Genomic DNA, 15,147 nt, shown 5'->3' with positions numbered 1-15,147 from the left:
CTTTATGGCTAATTCCATATCGGACCATAGCAGAGTAAAGCTGTTTATTGCATAAATGAGTGCCACCGTCATTGATTAGTACTCTGGGGACACCAAACCTGCTAAAGATATGTTTCTGGAGGAACTTCAACACTGTCTTAGTATTATTAGTGGGTGTGGCAATTGCTTCTACCCATTTAGATACGTAGTCTACTGCCACCAGAATGTAAGTTTTTGAGTATGATGGTGGGAAAGGGCCCATGAAGTCAATACCCCATACATCAAACAACTCAATCTCTAAGATCCCTTGTTGAGGCATGGCATAACCATGGGGTAAGTTGCCAGCTCTTTGGCAACTGTCATAGTTACGCACAAACTCTTGGGCATCTCTATAGAGAGTAGGCCAGTAGAAGCCACATTGGAGGACCTTAGTGGCTGTTCGCTCACCTCCGAAATGCCCTCTATACTGTGATCCATGGCAATGCCATAGAATCTTCTGTATCTACTCTCTAGGTATGCATCTGCAGATCATTCTGTCTGTACATCTCTTAAAGAGATATGGTTCATCCCATAAGTAGTACTTTGCATCAGAAATTAGTTTTTTCGTTTCCATCCTGCTATATTCCTTGGGTATGAACCTCACAGCTTTATAATTTGCAATGTCTGCAAACTATGGTGCTTCCTGAATGGCAAAGAGTTGCTCATCTGGAAAGGTCTTAGAGATCTCAGTAGGAGGGAGGGACGCTCCTGCTACTGGTTCTATCCGGGATAGGTGATCAGCTACCTGGTTCTCTGTCCCTTTTCTGTCTCTTATTTCTATATCAAACTCTTGCAGAAGCAACACCCATCTTATGAGCCTGGGTTTTGAATCCTGCTTTGTGAGTAGGTATTTAAGAGCAGCATGGTCAGTATACATAATCACCTTTGAACCTACTAAATAGGATCTAAACTTGTCAATGGCATAAACTACTGCAAGCATCTCTTTTTCTGTGGTTGTGTAGTTTTTTTGTACGTCATTTAGAATACGACTGGCATAGTAAATGATGTGAAGAAGCTTGTTATGCCTCTGTCCCAGCACTGCACCAATGGCATGGTCATTGGCATCACACATTAGTTCGAATGGTGATGTCCAGTCTGGTGCAGAAATAACTGGTGCTGTGACTAGCTTAGCTTTCAGAGTTTCAAACGCCTGCAGACACTCTGTGTCAAACACAAATAGTGTGTCAGCAGCCAGCAGATTGCTCAGAGGTTTTGTAATTTTTGAAAATCCTTTATAAACCTCCTATAGAATCCTGCATGCCCTAGAAAGCTTCTGATTGCCTTAACATTGGCAGGTGGTGGTAATTTTTCAATTACTTCCACTTTAGCTTGATCCACCTCTATTCCATTGTTTGAAATTTTATGCCCAAGGACAATTCCTTCAGTCACTATAAAGTGACATTTTTTCCAGTTTAAAACTAGGTTGGTCTCTTGGCATCTTTTCAGAACAAGTGCTAAATGGTCAAGGCAGGAGCAGAATGAGTCTCCAAATAGTGAAAAATCATCCATGAAGACTTCCAAGAATTTTTCTACCATATCAGAGAAGATAGAGAGCATGCACCTCTGAAAGGTTGCAGGTGCATTTCACAGACCAGAAGGCATCCTTCTGTAGGCAAATACTCCAAAAGGACATGTGAATGCTGTTTTCTCTTGGTCTTGAAGATCTACTGCAATTTGGTTGTAACCCGAATAGCCATCCAAAAAGCAGTAATAGTCATGACCTGCTAGTCTCTCTAGCATCTGGTCTATGAATGGTAAAGGAAAATGATCCTTTCGGGTGGCTGTATTGAGCCTTCTGTAGTCGATACACATACGCCACCCTATAATTGTTCTTTTAGGAACCAATTCATTCTCTTCATTGTGAACCACTGTCATGCCTCCCTTTTTGGGTACAACTTGGACAGGGCTTATCCAGGGGCTATCAGAAATAGGATAAATAATCCCAGCCTCTAGTAACTTAGTGACCTCTTTCTGCACCACCTCCTTCATGGATGGATTTAGCCGCCTCTGTGGTTGTACCACTGGCTTAGCATCATCCTCCAATAAGATCTTGTGCATGCATCTTGCTGGGCTAATGCCCTTAAGATCGCTTATGGACCACCCAAGAGCTGTCTTGTGTGTCCTTAGTACTTGAATTAGTGCCTTCTCTTCCTGTGGATTTAAAGCAGAGCTTATGATCACTGGAAAAGTGTCACCCTCTCCCAGAAATGCATATTTCAGGGATGGTGGTAGTGGTTTGAGCTCGGGTTTAGGAGGTTTCTCCTCTTCCTGAGGAATTTTCAGAGGTTCTTTTATTTCCTCTGATTCCTCTAGATCAGGCTGAACATCTTTAAAGATGTCCTCTAGCTCTGATTCGAGACTTTCAGTCATATTGCTCTCTTCCACCAAAGAGTCAATAATATCAGTGCTCATGCAGTCATTTGATGTGTCTGGGTGCTGCATGGCTTTGACATCATTTAACTTGAACTCATCCTCATTGACTCTCGGGGTCACCTCCCCTTTTTGTACATCAATAAGAGTTCGTCCAGTTGTTTGGAAAGGTCTTCCTAGAATGAGAGTTGCACTCTTATGCTCCTCAATTTCCAGCACTACAAAGTCAGTGGGAAAGGCGAATGACCCAACCTTGACAATCATGTCCTCAATTATGCCTGATGGGTATTTAATGGAGCCATCAGCAAGTTGAAGACATATCCGGGTTGGTTTGACTTCTTCAGTCAAGCCAAGCTTTCTGATAGTGGATGCAGGTATTAGGTTGATACTTGCTCCAAGGTCACATAGAGCTGTTTTGGTACAAGCACCCTCTAATGTGCATGGTATCATAAAGCTTCCTGGATCTTTAAGCTTCTCTGGTAAGCTTTTCAGAATGACTGCACTGCATTCTTCAGTGAGAAAAACTTTTTCCGTTTCTCTCCAATCCTTCTTATGACTTAAGATCTCTTTCATGAACTTAGCATAAGATGGTATTTGCTCAAGTGCCTCTGCAAATGGGATCTTTATCTCAAGAGTCCTGAGATAGTCTGCAAAGTGGACAAATTATTTATCCTGTTCTGCTTGGCGGAGTTTCTGAGGATAAGGCATCTTGGCTTTATATTCTTCAACCTTAGTTGCTGCAGGTTTATTCCCTACAGAGGTGGTTAGAGAAGCCTTCTTAGAGGGGTTACTATCAGCACTTGCAGGTGTCTGATCCCTCATTGGTGTTTGAACGCCAGGATTGGGTGCTGGATGGGCGTTTAACGCCAGCTTCCCACCCTTTTCTAGCGTTTGAATGCCAGAACTGTGCTTCCACTGGGCGTTTGATGCGAATCTTTCACCCTTTTCTGGCGTTTGAATGCTAGAATTATTCCTCTCTGGGCTCTTGCTGTCCTCAGAGGGATTTTGGGCAGTGGTTTGGTTATCCTCTGTCAGTTGTTCCTTTCTTGGCTTTCTGCTACTTTGAGCTGAATTATTCAATGTCTTCCCGCTCCTTAGTTGAACAGCTTAGTATTCTTCTGTTATCTATTTAGATAGCTGCTGTCTTGTCTGATTCAATTGTGCTTCTATATTCTTGTTAGCATTTTTAGTGTCTTGGAGCATCTCTTTAAATTCTGCTAATTGTTTTGTCATAAGGAGTAATTGCTGATTAAGTTCAACAATCTATTCTTGAGGATTAAGATCAGCAGTTACTGCCCTAGCCTCTTCTTTTATGGAGGACTCATTACTTGAGTACAGATGTTAATTTCTAGCAACCGCATCTATGAGTTATTGAGCCTTTTCAATTGTCTTTCTCATGTGTATAGATCCACCAGCTGAGTAGTTTAGAGACATTTGAGCTCTTTCTGTAAGCCCATAGTAGAAGATGTCTAACTGTACCCACTCTGAGAACATTTCAGAGGGGCATTTCCTTAGCATCCCTCTGTACCTCTCCCAGGCATTATGAAGGGATTCATGATCCTCTTGTTTAAAGCCTTGGATGTCCAGCCTTAGCTATGTCATCCTTTTTGGAGGATAAAATTAATTAAGGAATTTGTCTGATAACTGTCTCCATGTTTTTATGCTTGCTGAGGGTTGGTTATTTAACCACCTCTTAGCTTGATCTTTGACAGCAAATGGAAATAGTAATAATCTGTAGACATCCTGATCCACTTCTTTATCACGTACTGTGTCAGCAATTTGTAAGAACTGTACCAGAAACTCAGTAGGTTCTTCCTGTGGAAGACCGGAATACTGGCAATTTTGCTGCACCATGATAATGAGCTGAGGATTTAGCTCAAAATGCTTGCTTTGATAGGAGGTATACAGATGCTACTCCCATATGCAGCTGTAATGGGGTTAGCATATGACCCTAGAGTCCTTTGATGCACGGAAACTTGTCCTTTAACAAATCTCCCTCGGCAAGTATACCGAATTATTGTCAAGTAAAAACTCACAATAGAGTGAGGTCGAATCCCACAGGGATTGATTGGTCAAGCAACTTTAATTGGAAGAATGTTCTAGTTGAGCTAAGCAGAAATTGGGTTGAGAATTGCAGGAAATTAAATGGCGGGAAAGTAAATTGCAGAAAATAAATGACAGAAGGTAAATTACAGAATCTTAAATGGGGAAGGGGAGTTTAGCATGAAAGTAAATAGCAGAAAGTAAAGAGAATGGGTAAGATCAGAAATGGGGAGTTCATTGGGCTTAGGAGATGTTGCATTCTCCGGATCAAGTTCATTTTCATCTCTTCCTCAATTAATGCATTCATTGATCTTCTTGGCAATCTTAAGTGATTGAATTCCAATTCCTTGGTAATTTAATCTCTCAAATCAGATCAATAGCCAATTCCTTGGTCTAATTGCTCATGAGAAGAGATGAAGTGTGGTCACTGATTATACCACATGAATTTCCAAATCAAAGTATTGGGAGAATTATATGTCACCATATCCGCCCAAACCCCAATTTGGTCCAACATGAGAAAGCAATTCTAGCATGATTTCTTCATTCTTCTTCCAAGGTTCAGAAGAAATCCAAGTATGAATAGCTTCTTTTCCAAGATAACTACTCAATTGGATGAAGATTGAAAGCTTTCTAGTAAAATCAAGAGAAAAGAGAGAAGAAGGATAATGAAAACTATTATTGATCCATCAAATTACAACAGAGCTCCCTAACCCAATGAAAGGGGTTTGGTTGTTCATAGCTCTGGGAATGAAAAGCATAGATGGAGAGTACATTCTGAGAATTAAACTAAAAGTTGCAGAGAAAGTAAAATACAGAGAGTAATTCTAATAATGCAAAAAGCTCCTTTCTAGTTCAAAGCTCTCCCTATTTATACTATTCTTCTGATCTTCTAGTTGGCTCTTCAAGTCTTGGATATGGGCCTTTGGATCTTGAGTTGAAGCAGTTATCTTCTTCAGTGGGCTTAGCTTTACTTGCAGAGAGAAAGTGTGAAGTAGGTAGGGATTCTAGCTTAGGACGTTAATGGCGTTAACATTAAGTGAAAGTGTGGGTTCGAGAACGTTAGTGACAATCACCTTTTTCACTAATGTTACTAACCCAAGGGTGCTCCACGTTAACTTCAACGTTAGTGGCATCAACGTGACCACTAACGTTGCCTCTTGGTCCTTCACACATGTTATTGGGACTTACTTTTTTTAATAACGTTGAGAATCCTCCTTTCTCCCTACGTTAGAGTTCACGTTAGTGTGGCTAACGTGACCTTTAACGTAGGCTTGCCACATCTTCGAGAACGTTAGTGACACTTACCTTTGTCACTAACGTTCCAAAATGCCCCTACTTCCCACGTTAGAGTTCACGTTAACTAGGTTAACGTGGCTTCTAACGTGGTATTGCTAGCCATCTCCAACGTTAGTGACAAAGGTGAGTGTCACTAACGTTGGCTCATCATCCCTTTTACTCACGTTAGCTTCCACGTTAATGTAGTTAACGTGGGAGTTAACGTGGCTCATAGTGACTCATCCCAACGTTAGTGACAAAGGTGAATGTCACTAACGTTGACGATTCTTTGCTCCCTCCATGTTAGAGTCCACGTTAACTGAGTTAACGTGGCAACTAACGTGGCTCAAAGTGGCTTAGCTCAACGTTAGTGACAAAGGTGAGTGTCACTAACGTTGGTCATTCTTTTGTTTCCCCACGTTAGAGTCCACATTAACTGAGTTAACGTGGCTCTTAACGTGGCCAATATGAGCTTGGTCCAACGTTAGTGACAAAGGTGAGTGTCACTAACGTTGGCTTCATTTTCTTCTTCCACGTTGACTACCACGTTAATGTAGTTAATGTGGCAATTAACGTGGGCTATGATGGCTTTGAGGACATTATTGGCGATTAGTTTTCTCATTAACGTTGCAAGCTAGCTCCCCTTCCACGTTAGAGGTCACGTTAGTTATACTAACGTGGCTGATAACGTGGTTCTTCCTTGCTTCCTTTGTCCTGAAATCAAGCAATAAAGTGCATCAAAGTTCTAGTCCAAGTTATGAGACATGCATAATCCAATTTGTCATTCAATTCATGCATAATTCTCATGAATTCATATAAAAATCACAATGTTAGCTTGAATCAAGATGTAAGTGAAATTCTACCCAAAACTTGCTTATTTCATAAGAAAGTGCATGAAACTACCCTAAAACCATAAAGAGAAGGTCAGTGAAACTGGCCAAAATGCCCTGGCATCACAATACCAAACTTAAAGCTTGCTTGTCCCTAAGTAAGCACTGGAACAAGAGAATGATGAATGAAATGACAAGATGAATGAATCATTATTGTGGAAGTTATATTCTTAGTTTTATGGGGTTTCATGCATAGCAGCTTAGGTTCATTCCTTTACTGGCTTTCAGACCTTTATCATGCCTTGGAATACTCGCTTGATTACACCCTTTGAGACTTTTATTTATTGATCCCTTTGTCTTTCCAAGGTTCATTTTTTCCTTAGGCTAAGTGTTCTGTGAGGGGGCGAATCTTTAAGATAAGTTTTCAGCCAACACTACCGAACCAGTTGGTTCAAGGTGCTAGGTGTTGAAACACCCCTAAGGACTTACTCCCTCAAGTCTCTCTCCCCCATACATGCACACCACAGGCACATGGTTTGTTATTTTCTTCCCTTGAGGTCTTGGTGTCCAGCACTCTTTGGGTTACTAAATGTTCTGTAGCAACGTTGCTCTTGATAGTGGATTTTCAGTTGATAATCCCGGGTTAGTTAACCCAAGTTACCAAGTGATGAAGCACTCCTAAGAACTTATTCATCCAAGCAGATCCTTGGTACAAGAGCACCACAGACACATCCCTCAAGATTCAAGCCCTTGGTGCCTAGCCTTATTCTTTATTAACTTTTCTTTCTTTTTCAACTCTTATTGTTCTTTTCCTTTTTCTTATTAGGATCTTATTATTTAGCTAGTCTCATGGGGTGTGTTTCAAGCATATGATTTAGGACAGATAGTTGCCTTCCCACCTTGTTGGTGAACCAACTTAGCTAAGTGATTACTACACCACAAATCTAAGAACTTACTCCACAAATTGAACTCCACTCTGGTCTTTCATAACATCTCTTTTTATTTAGCTTAAAAAAAGGACAAGCATACAATAAGCAAGATGGAATTGAAAACAGGCAATTTGACTAGCAATCATAGACCTAAGCAAAAACAAACATCAAATTCTTGTGAATTAAGCTAAAAGAGTGACTATTAATCAAGGGCACATTCAGACTTCCAAATTGAGTATTTCCAAGCATATGGAATCAAGTAACAATACAACCTTTTGGTGATGCCTTCCAGCTACCCATTTGTTGTCATCCTCCATAGCTTCTGCATCCTTCCTCGCTTCCTTGGATGATGGTACACTATTTTTCCAAAAGATTGATTGAATCCCTGCAAAGTTATTGGAAGTTGCTTGTCCCCAAAGCACTTGAGAGATAGTTAGTATGCATGTATGCTTGTGAATTTCGGAACTTAATTTGGTGTGTGAACACCAAACTTAGTTCTTTGCCTAATACAGCAGGTTGAATACATGCAGAAAATCTCATGTGTTGTTATCAGCAAGACAACTATGAACCAACTACTGTTAAATGGTTCCCCTGATTGGTTGGATCTAGCAATTTGCCCTTGAAGGAGTGTAGTGTGATTCTAACTGAAATCTTTGGTGGAACACCAAACTTAGAATTACACACTTACTCTTGTATTGTTTTGGTGTGTAACACCAAACTTAGCTCCTCGCAATACGGGGGAAACTACTTGTGATTTTTATTAAAATGCAAATGAAAAAAAAACTACCTTAGGTTGGGTTGCCTCCCAACGAGGCACTCTTTTAACGTCACTAGCTCGACGATTCCTCCATTACTTGAGGTGATACTTCACTTTGGGGTTTTCCCCCATGTTGCCCATGTAGTGTTTGAGCCTTTGTCCGTTCACAGTGAACGTCCTCTTTGAACTTTCCTCCATGATTTCTATATGTCCATACGGTGAGACCTTTGTGACAAGAAAGGGTCCTGACCACCTTGATTTGAGTTTCCCAGGGAAAAGTCTTAATTTGGAATTGTAGAGGAGCACTTGCTATCCTTTTTCGAAGCTCCTGGGTGTCAAATGGAGGTCGTGCCTTCTCTTTGCCTTTTCTTTATAAATCTTGGCATTTTCATAGGCTTGAGATCTGAACTCCTCCATTTCTTGCAGCTGCAAGATCCTCTTTTCACCAGCAGCAATGCTATCAAAATTTAGCAGCTTGAGAGCCCAGAGGGTTTTGTGTTCCAGCTCCAATGGTAGATGACAAGCCTTTCCATACACCAGTTGGTATGGGGACATCCCGATTAGTGTCTTGAATGCCGTCCGGTATGCCCAAAGAGCATCATCCAGTTTCTTCGACCAATCCTTTCTTGATGCTCCTACAGTCTTTTCTAGAATCCTTTTTAGCTCTCTGTTAGATATCTCAGTTTGCCCACTTGTTTGGGGGTGGTAAGGTATGGCAATCTTGTGTTTCACCCCGTATCGTAGGAGGAGAGCTTTTAGTGGTCTGTTACAAAAATGGCTCCCTCCATCACTGATGAGTGCTCGTGGGACTCCAAACCGGCTAAAGATGTTCTTTCTGAGGAAGTTCATGACCACCTTGTTATCATTCGTTGGGGTTGCAATAGCCTTTACCCACTTGGAAACATAATCCACTGCTACCAAGATGTACTTATTTGAATATGAGGTTGGGAATGGTCCCATGGAATCGATTCCCCACACATCAAATAGTTCCAGTTCTAAGATGAAGTTCTGTGGCATCTCATTTCTTTTGGGTAAGTTTCCAGCTCTTTGACATTCATTGCAATTCTTTACCAGTTCTTTGGCATCCTTGAAAAGGGTGGGCCAAAAGAATCCGCTTTGTAATACCTTGGCTGCAGTTCTGTCCCCTCCAAAATGGCCTCCATAGCATGAGCCGTGGCAATTCCACAAGACCTCTCGTCCCTCTTCTTCCGAAACACATCTTCTCAGGATTCCATCTGGACACTTCTTGAAGAGATATGGCTCATTCCAGACAAAATACTTTGCATCATTGATGAGCTTTCTTTTTTGGTGTTTGTTAAGTTCTAGAGGTAAAGCCCCAGTTGCTTTAAAATTGGCAATATCTGCAAACCAGGGTGCTTTGTGAATCATCATCAACTGCTCATCTGGGAAGAACTCATTTACATGTGTATCATGTGTTCCTCCTTTATCATGAGGGATTCTGGATAGGTGATCTGCTACCTTGTTCTCCACTCCTTTTTTATCTCTGATTTCAATATTGAATTCCTGCAACAATAAGATCCATCTTATTAGTCTTGGTTTTGATTCTTGCTTGGCAAACAAATATTTAAGTGCTGTGTGATCTGTGAAGACAATCACTTTGGCACCAATGAGGTATGATCTAAACTTGTCAAATGCAAAAACTATTGCTAGCAACTCCTTTTCAGTAGTGGTATAGTTTCTTTGAGTATCATTGAGGACTTTGCTGGCATAGTATATCACATGGACCAAGTTATCTTTCCTCTGTCCCAACACTGCCCCAATTGTGAAATCAGATGCATCGCACATCAGTTCAAATGGTAGGTTCCAGTCAGGTGGGGAAATGATAGGAGCAGAGGACAACCTCTTTTTCAAGTTCTCGAATGCTAGCATGCACTTTTCATCAAAGATAAATAGTGTATCAGATACAAGGAGATTGCTTAAGGGCTTGGCTATCTTTGAAAAATCTTTAATAAACCTTCTGTAAAAGCCAGCATCCCCTAGAAAACTCCTAATTGCCTTGACATCACTTGGTGGAGGTAATTTTTCAATGAGTTCTACCTTGGCTCTGTCCACCTCAGTGCCTTGGTTAGAAACCTTATGACCAAGAACTATTCCTCCTGTCACCATAAAGTGACATTTCTCCCAGTTCAAGACCAAATTAGTTTCTTGACATCTTTTTAATACCAGGGCCAGGTGATCTAGGCAACTAGGAAAGGAATCTCCGAATACTGAGAAGTCGTCCATAAAGACTTCGATAAATTTTTCTATCATATCTGAGAAAATAGAGAGCATGCAGCGTTGGAAGGTTGCGGGTGCATTGCATAGCCCAAATGGCATGCACCTGTAGGCAAACACTCCATATGGGCAGGTGAAGGAGGTTTTCTCTTGGTCTCTTGGATCAACCACTATTTGGTTATATCCTGAATAACCATCGATAAAACAGTAATATGCATGCCCTGCAAGTCTTTCCAGCATCTGATCCATGAAGGGAAGGGGGAAATGATCTTTTCGTGTAGCTTCATTGAGTTTTCTGTAGTCTATGCATATCCCCCATCCTGTGACGGTCCTTGTAGGGATTAGTTCGTTCTTCTCATTGGGGACTACAGTGATTCCTCCCTTTTTTGGGACAACTTGCACAGGGCTGACCCATGGGCTGTCTGAGATCGGATAGATCATTCCTCTTTGCCACAACTTCATGACTTCTTTCTGTACCACTTCCTTCATGACTGGATTCAACCTCATTTGGGGTTGAATGGATGGTTTGGCATCATCTTCCAACAGTATCTTATGCATACATATGGCCGAACTGATTCCCTTCAAGTCAGCAAGGGTCCATCCTATGGCATCCTTGTGCTTTTGTAATACTTGAAGTAACTCTTCCTCTTATTCTTGGCTGAGGGATGAATTTATGATCACTGGATGACTTTCATTTTCCCCTAGATATGCATACTTGAGAGTGGGTGGCAGTACCTTTAGTTCAAGTTTGGGTGCTTCTTTCTTTTCATTCTTCTCCTCTATTGTGCCCTGAACCTGAACCTCAGCTGTTGCAGCTTCTTCGCTTGATGCTGATTCCTCCTCTTCTGTTAACTCCTCAAGTTCTTCTTCCTCAAAAGTCTCTTGTACCACATCTTCCAGTGAGTCCAACCTCATACATTCTCCCAATGGTTCCTGTGGGTAGTTCATGGCCTTGAACACATTGATCATCATTGTTTCATTGTGTAGTCTAAGGGTAAGTTCACCCTTTTGGACATCGATGACAGCTCCGGCAGTAGCTAAGAACAGTCTGCCCAAGATGATAGAAGCCTTAGCTCCTTCCTTCATGTCCAACATTACAAAGTCTTCTGGAAAGATAAAGTCTCCTACCTTCACTAGCAAGTCTTCCACTATGCCGTGAGGAAACTTGAATGATCGGTCTACCAGTTGTAAGGCCACTTTTGTTGGTTTGGCCTCCTCAATCCTCATTTTCCTCATCATAGCTATAGACATCAGATTTATGATGGCTCCTAAATCACATAGAGCCTTTTCCACTGTTATTTCTCTTATAATACAAGGAATTTGGAAGCTCCCAGGATCCTTCAATTTCAGGGTAATTTATGCTGGATGATGGCACTACATTCTTTAGTCAGTATCACAGTATCGTTGTTCTTCCAACTTCTCTTCTTGGTCATCAACTCCTTCAAGAACTTGGCATAGAGCGGCATTTGCTCTATTGCTTCAGCAAAGGGTATGTTAATCTGTAGTTTCTTGAAGATTTCTAAAAATCTGGAGAACTGGCTGTCATCCCCCTTCTTCTTCAGTTGTTGAGGATATGGGACTTTCGGAACATATGGCTTCAGCTCTCCTTCCTTTTTATGTGAGTTGGAGGTGGGGACTTGAACTTCATCTTGTTCCTCCTTCTTTTCAACTGAATCTTTCTCTTGTGGTCGCTTGGAAGTCTCCTTTAATTCCTTTCCACTTCTGAGGGTGATAGCTTGACACTCCTCCCTTGGCCTTGACTCAATGTTGCTGCAAAGGTCATGGCCAGGAGCTTGCTGGAATAGGTAGCCAATTTATGTCTCAAGTTTCTTGATGGCAGCATCTTGATTTTGCAGGTTAGATCGCACTTCCTCTCGGAACATCTTACTATCTTGGATTTCCTTGCATATGCCTTCAACTAGGGTTTCAATCCTGGAGAGTCTATCTTCAGATAATGGTGAGTTGAGATTGGAGGGGTGAGAAGGGCCATTTTGACTTTGGTATGGATGTTGAGGTGTGTTGTTAGGTGGGTGCTGATATGATCTCTGTGTAGAATGTTAGTGAGTTGCATTGTTGCTGGGGTTGTGGCGTCTCTGATCTTGGCCTTGATCCTGTTGATTTCTCCACCCAAAGTTTGGGTGGTTCCTCCAACCATGATTCACCCTCTGCCTCTTCATTCACTCCTTCTTGAGTTGCTGCTGAAGTGGTGATTGCTGCCACTTGATTCCTCTCCATCTTCTTGGTGAGGTCAGCTAATTGCTTGGTAATCATCTTGTTTTGAGCTAGCAGTACATCCACGTTGTTCAACTCCATCACTCCTCTAGTGTTGCCTCTTTCAGAAGCATAGAAATAGTCATTCTCAGCTACAGTCTCAATGACATCTATGGCTTCTTCAATGGTCTTCTTCTTGTTCAGAGATCCCCCGGATGAGTGGTCTACTGCCTTCTTTGATTCATATGAAAGATCTTCATAGAAAATGTGCAACTGTACCCATTCATTGAACATATCTGGCGGGCATCTTCTTGTTAGGTCCTTAAACCTCTCCCATGCTTCATATAGAGTCTCACCATCTTGCTACCTAAAGGTTTGTACCTCAGCTCTCAACCTGTTGATCCATTGAGGAGGATAGAATCTTGCTAAGAATTTGTTTACCACATCTTCCCAGGTTGCTAAACTCTCCTTTGGAAAGGATTCCAGCCATTTAGATGCTTTGTCCTTGAGTGAGAAAGGGAACAGAAGTAGTCTATAAGTGTCAGGATGAACACCATTAGACTTCACAGTATCGCATATCGTCAGGAAGGTGGTTAGATGTTGATTGGGGTCTTCTTGGACACTTCCTCTGAACGAACAATTGTTCTGAACAAGGGTGATGAGCTGTGGCTTTAGTTCAAAGTTGTTGGCATGTATGGTTAGCCGTTGGATGCTACTTCCATAGTTTCCTGGGTTTGGATTGATGTAAGAACCCAGAACTCTTCTCTCTTGCCCAGCCTGATGTGCTGGACCTTCTCGGCCATGGTTGTGAGCCTCTTCTTCATGATGGTTCTCCATATTCTCATCCATATCTAGTTCAAAGTACTCCTCCTCTTCCTCACCACCAACTACTCTCTTTCCTCTTGCTTCCCTCCTTAATCTAAGGAAGGTCCTCTCAGGTTCAGAATCAAAGGAAGTTGAAGCCCCGCTTCTTCTACCTGTCATACAACCAACAAGGCAAAAGTAAGAAAGATAGATGCAGATAGTAATTTCTACAAAAATGATGTTAGTGTGAGTGATGCAATATATCAAACAGTTAGTGGGTTGGTGACTGAATTGTAAACAACTAAGAAAAATGGGTAGGGGAAAGGGAAGAAAATAACTGAACAGAAAGTAAATTACTCAAATGAACTTAAATCAAACAAAATAAAAACAAATGCTCAATCTAGTTATCCACCAATTTAATCATTGTTGATACAAAATCAATCCCCGGCAACGGCGCCATAAAATTGATGCACGGAAACTTGTCCTTTAACAAATCTCCCTTGGCAAGTATACCGAATTGTCGTCAAGTAAAAACTCACAATAGAGTGAGGTCGAATCCCACATGGATTGATTGGTCAAGCAACTTTAATTGGAAGAATGTTCTAGTTGAGCTAAGCAGAATTTGGGTTGAGAATTGCAGGAAATTAAATGGCGGGAAAGTAAATTGCAGAAAATAAATGACGGAAGGTAAATTGCAGAATCTTAAATGGGGAAGGGGAGTTTAGCATGAAAGTAAATAGCAGAAAGTAAAGAGAATGGGTAAGATCAGAAATGAGGAGTTCATTGGGCTTAGGAGATATTGCATTCTCCGGATCAAGTTCATTTTCATCTCTTCCTCAATTAATGCATTCATTGATCTCCTTGGCAATCTTAAGTGATTGAATTCCAATTCCTTGGTAATTCAATCTCTCAAATCAGATCAATAGCCAATTCCTTGGTCTAATTGCTCATGAGAAGAGATGAAGTGTGGTCACTGATTATACCACATGTATTTCCAAATCAAAGTATTGGGAGAATTATATGCCACCATATCTGCCAAAACCCCAATTTAGTCCAACATGAGAAAGCAATTCTAGCATGATCTCTTCATTCCTCTTCCAAGGTTCAGAAGAAATCCAAGTATGAATAGCTTCTTTTCCAAGATAACTACTCAATTGGATGAATATTGAAAGCTTTCTAGTAAAATCAAGAGAAAAGAGAGAAGAAGGATAATGAAAACTATTATTGATCCATCAAATTACAACAGAGCTCCCTAACCCAATGAAAGGGGTTTAGTTGTTTATAGCTCTGGGAATGAAAAGCATAGATGGAGAGTACATTCTGAAAATTAAACTAAAAGTTGCAGAGAAAGTAAAATACAGAGAGTAATTCTAATAATGCAAAAAGCTCCTTTCTAGTTCAAAGCTCTCCCTATTTATACTATTCTTCTGATCTTCTAGTTGGCTCTTCAAGTCTTGGATATGGGCATTTGGATCTTGAGTTGAAGCAGTTATCTTCTTCAGTGGGCTTAGCTTTACTTGCAGAGAGAAAGTGTGAAGTAGGCAGGGATTCTAGCTTAGGACGTTAGTGGCGTTAACGTTAAGTGAAAGTGTGGGTTCGAGAACGTTAGTGACAATCACCTTTTTCACTAACGTTCCTAACCCAAGGGTGCTCCACGTTAACTTCAACGTTAGTG

General features: G+C 41.2%; 1 non-coding gene across 1 annotated transcript; it reads left to right on the top strand.

Moving 5' to 3' along the window:
- Nucleotides 1-12,957: 12,957 nt before the first annotated feature.
- LOC112767832 (small nucleolar RNA R71) lies at nucleotides 12,958-13,064 on the top strand. Its single transcript, XR_003185272.1, has one exon. It is a non-coding gene; the product is annotated as a small nucleolar RNA R71 (small nucleolar RNA).
- The last annotated feature ends 2,083 nt before the right edge of the window (nucleotides 13,065-15,147 follow it).

The sequence above is a fragment of the Arachis hypogaea genome, chromosome 17 (genome assembly GCF_003086295.3).
Source record: "Arachis hypogaea cultivar Tifrunner chromosome 17, arahy.Tifrunner.gnm2.J5K5, whole genome shotgun sequence".
NCBI lineage: Eukaryota > Viridiplantae > Streptophyta > Magnoliopsida > Fabales > Fabaceae > Arachis > Arachis hypogaea.
The sequence above is the reverse complement of the archived record's forward strand: the minus strand, read 5'-3'. Positions and strand labels throughout refer to the sequence as shown.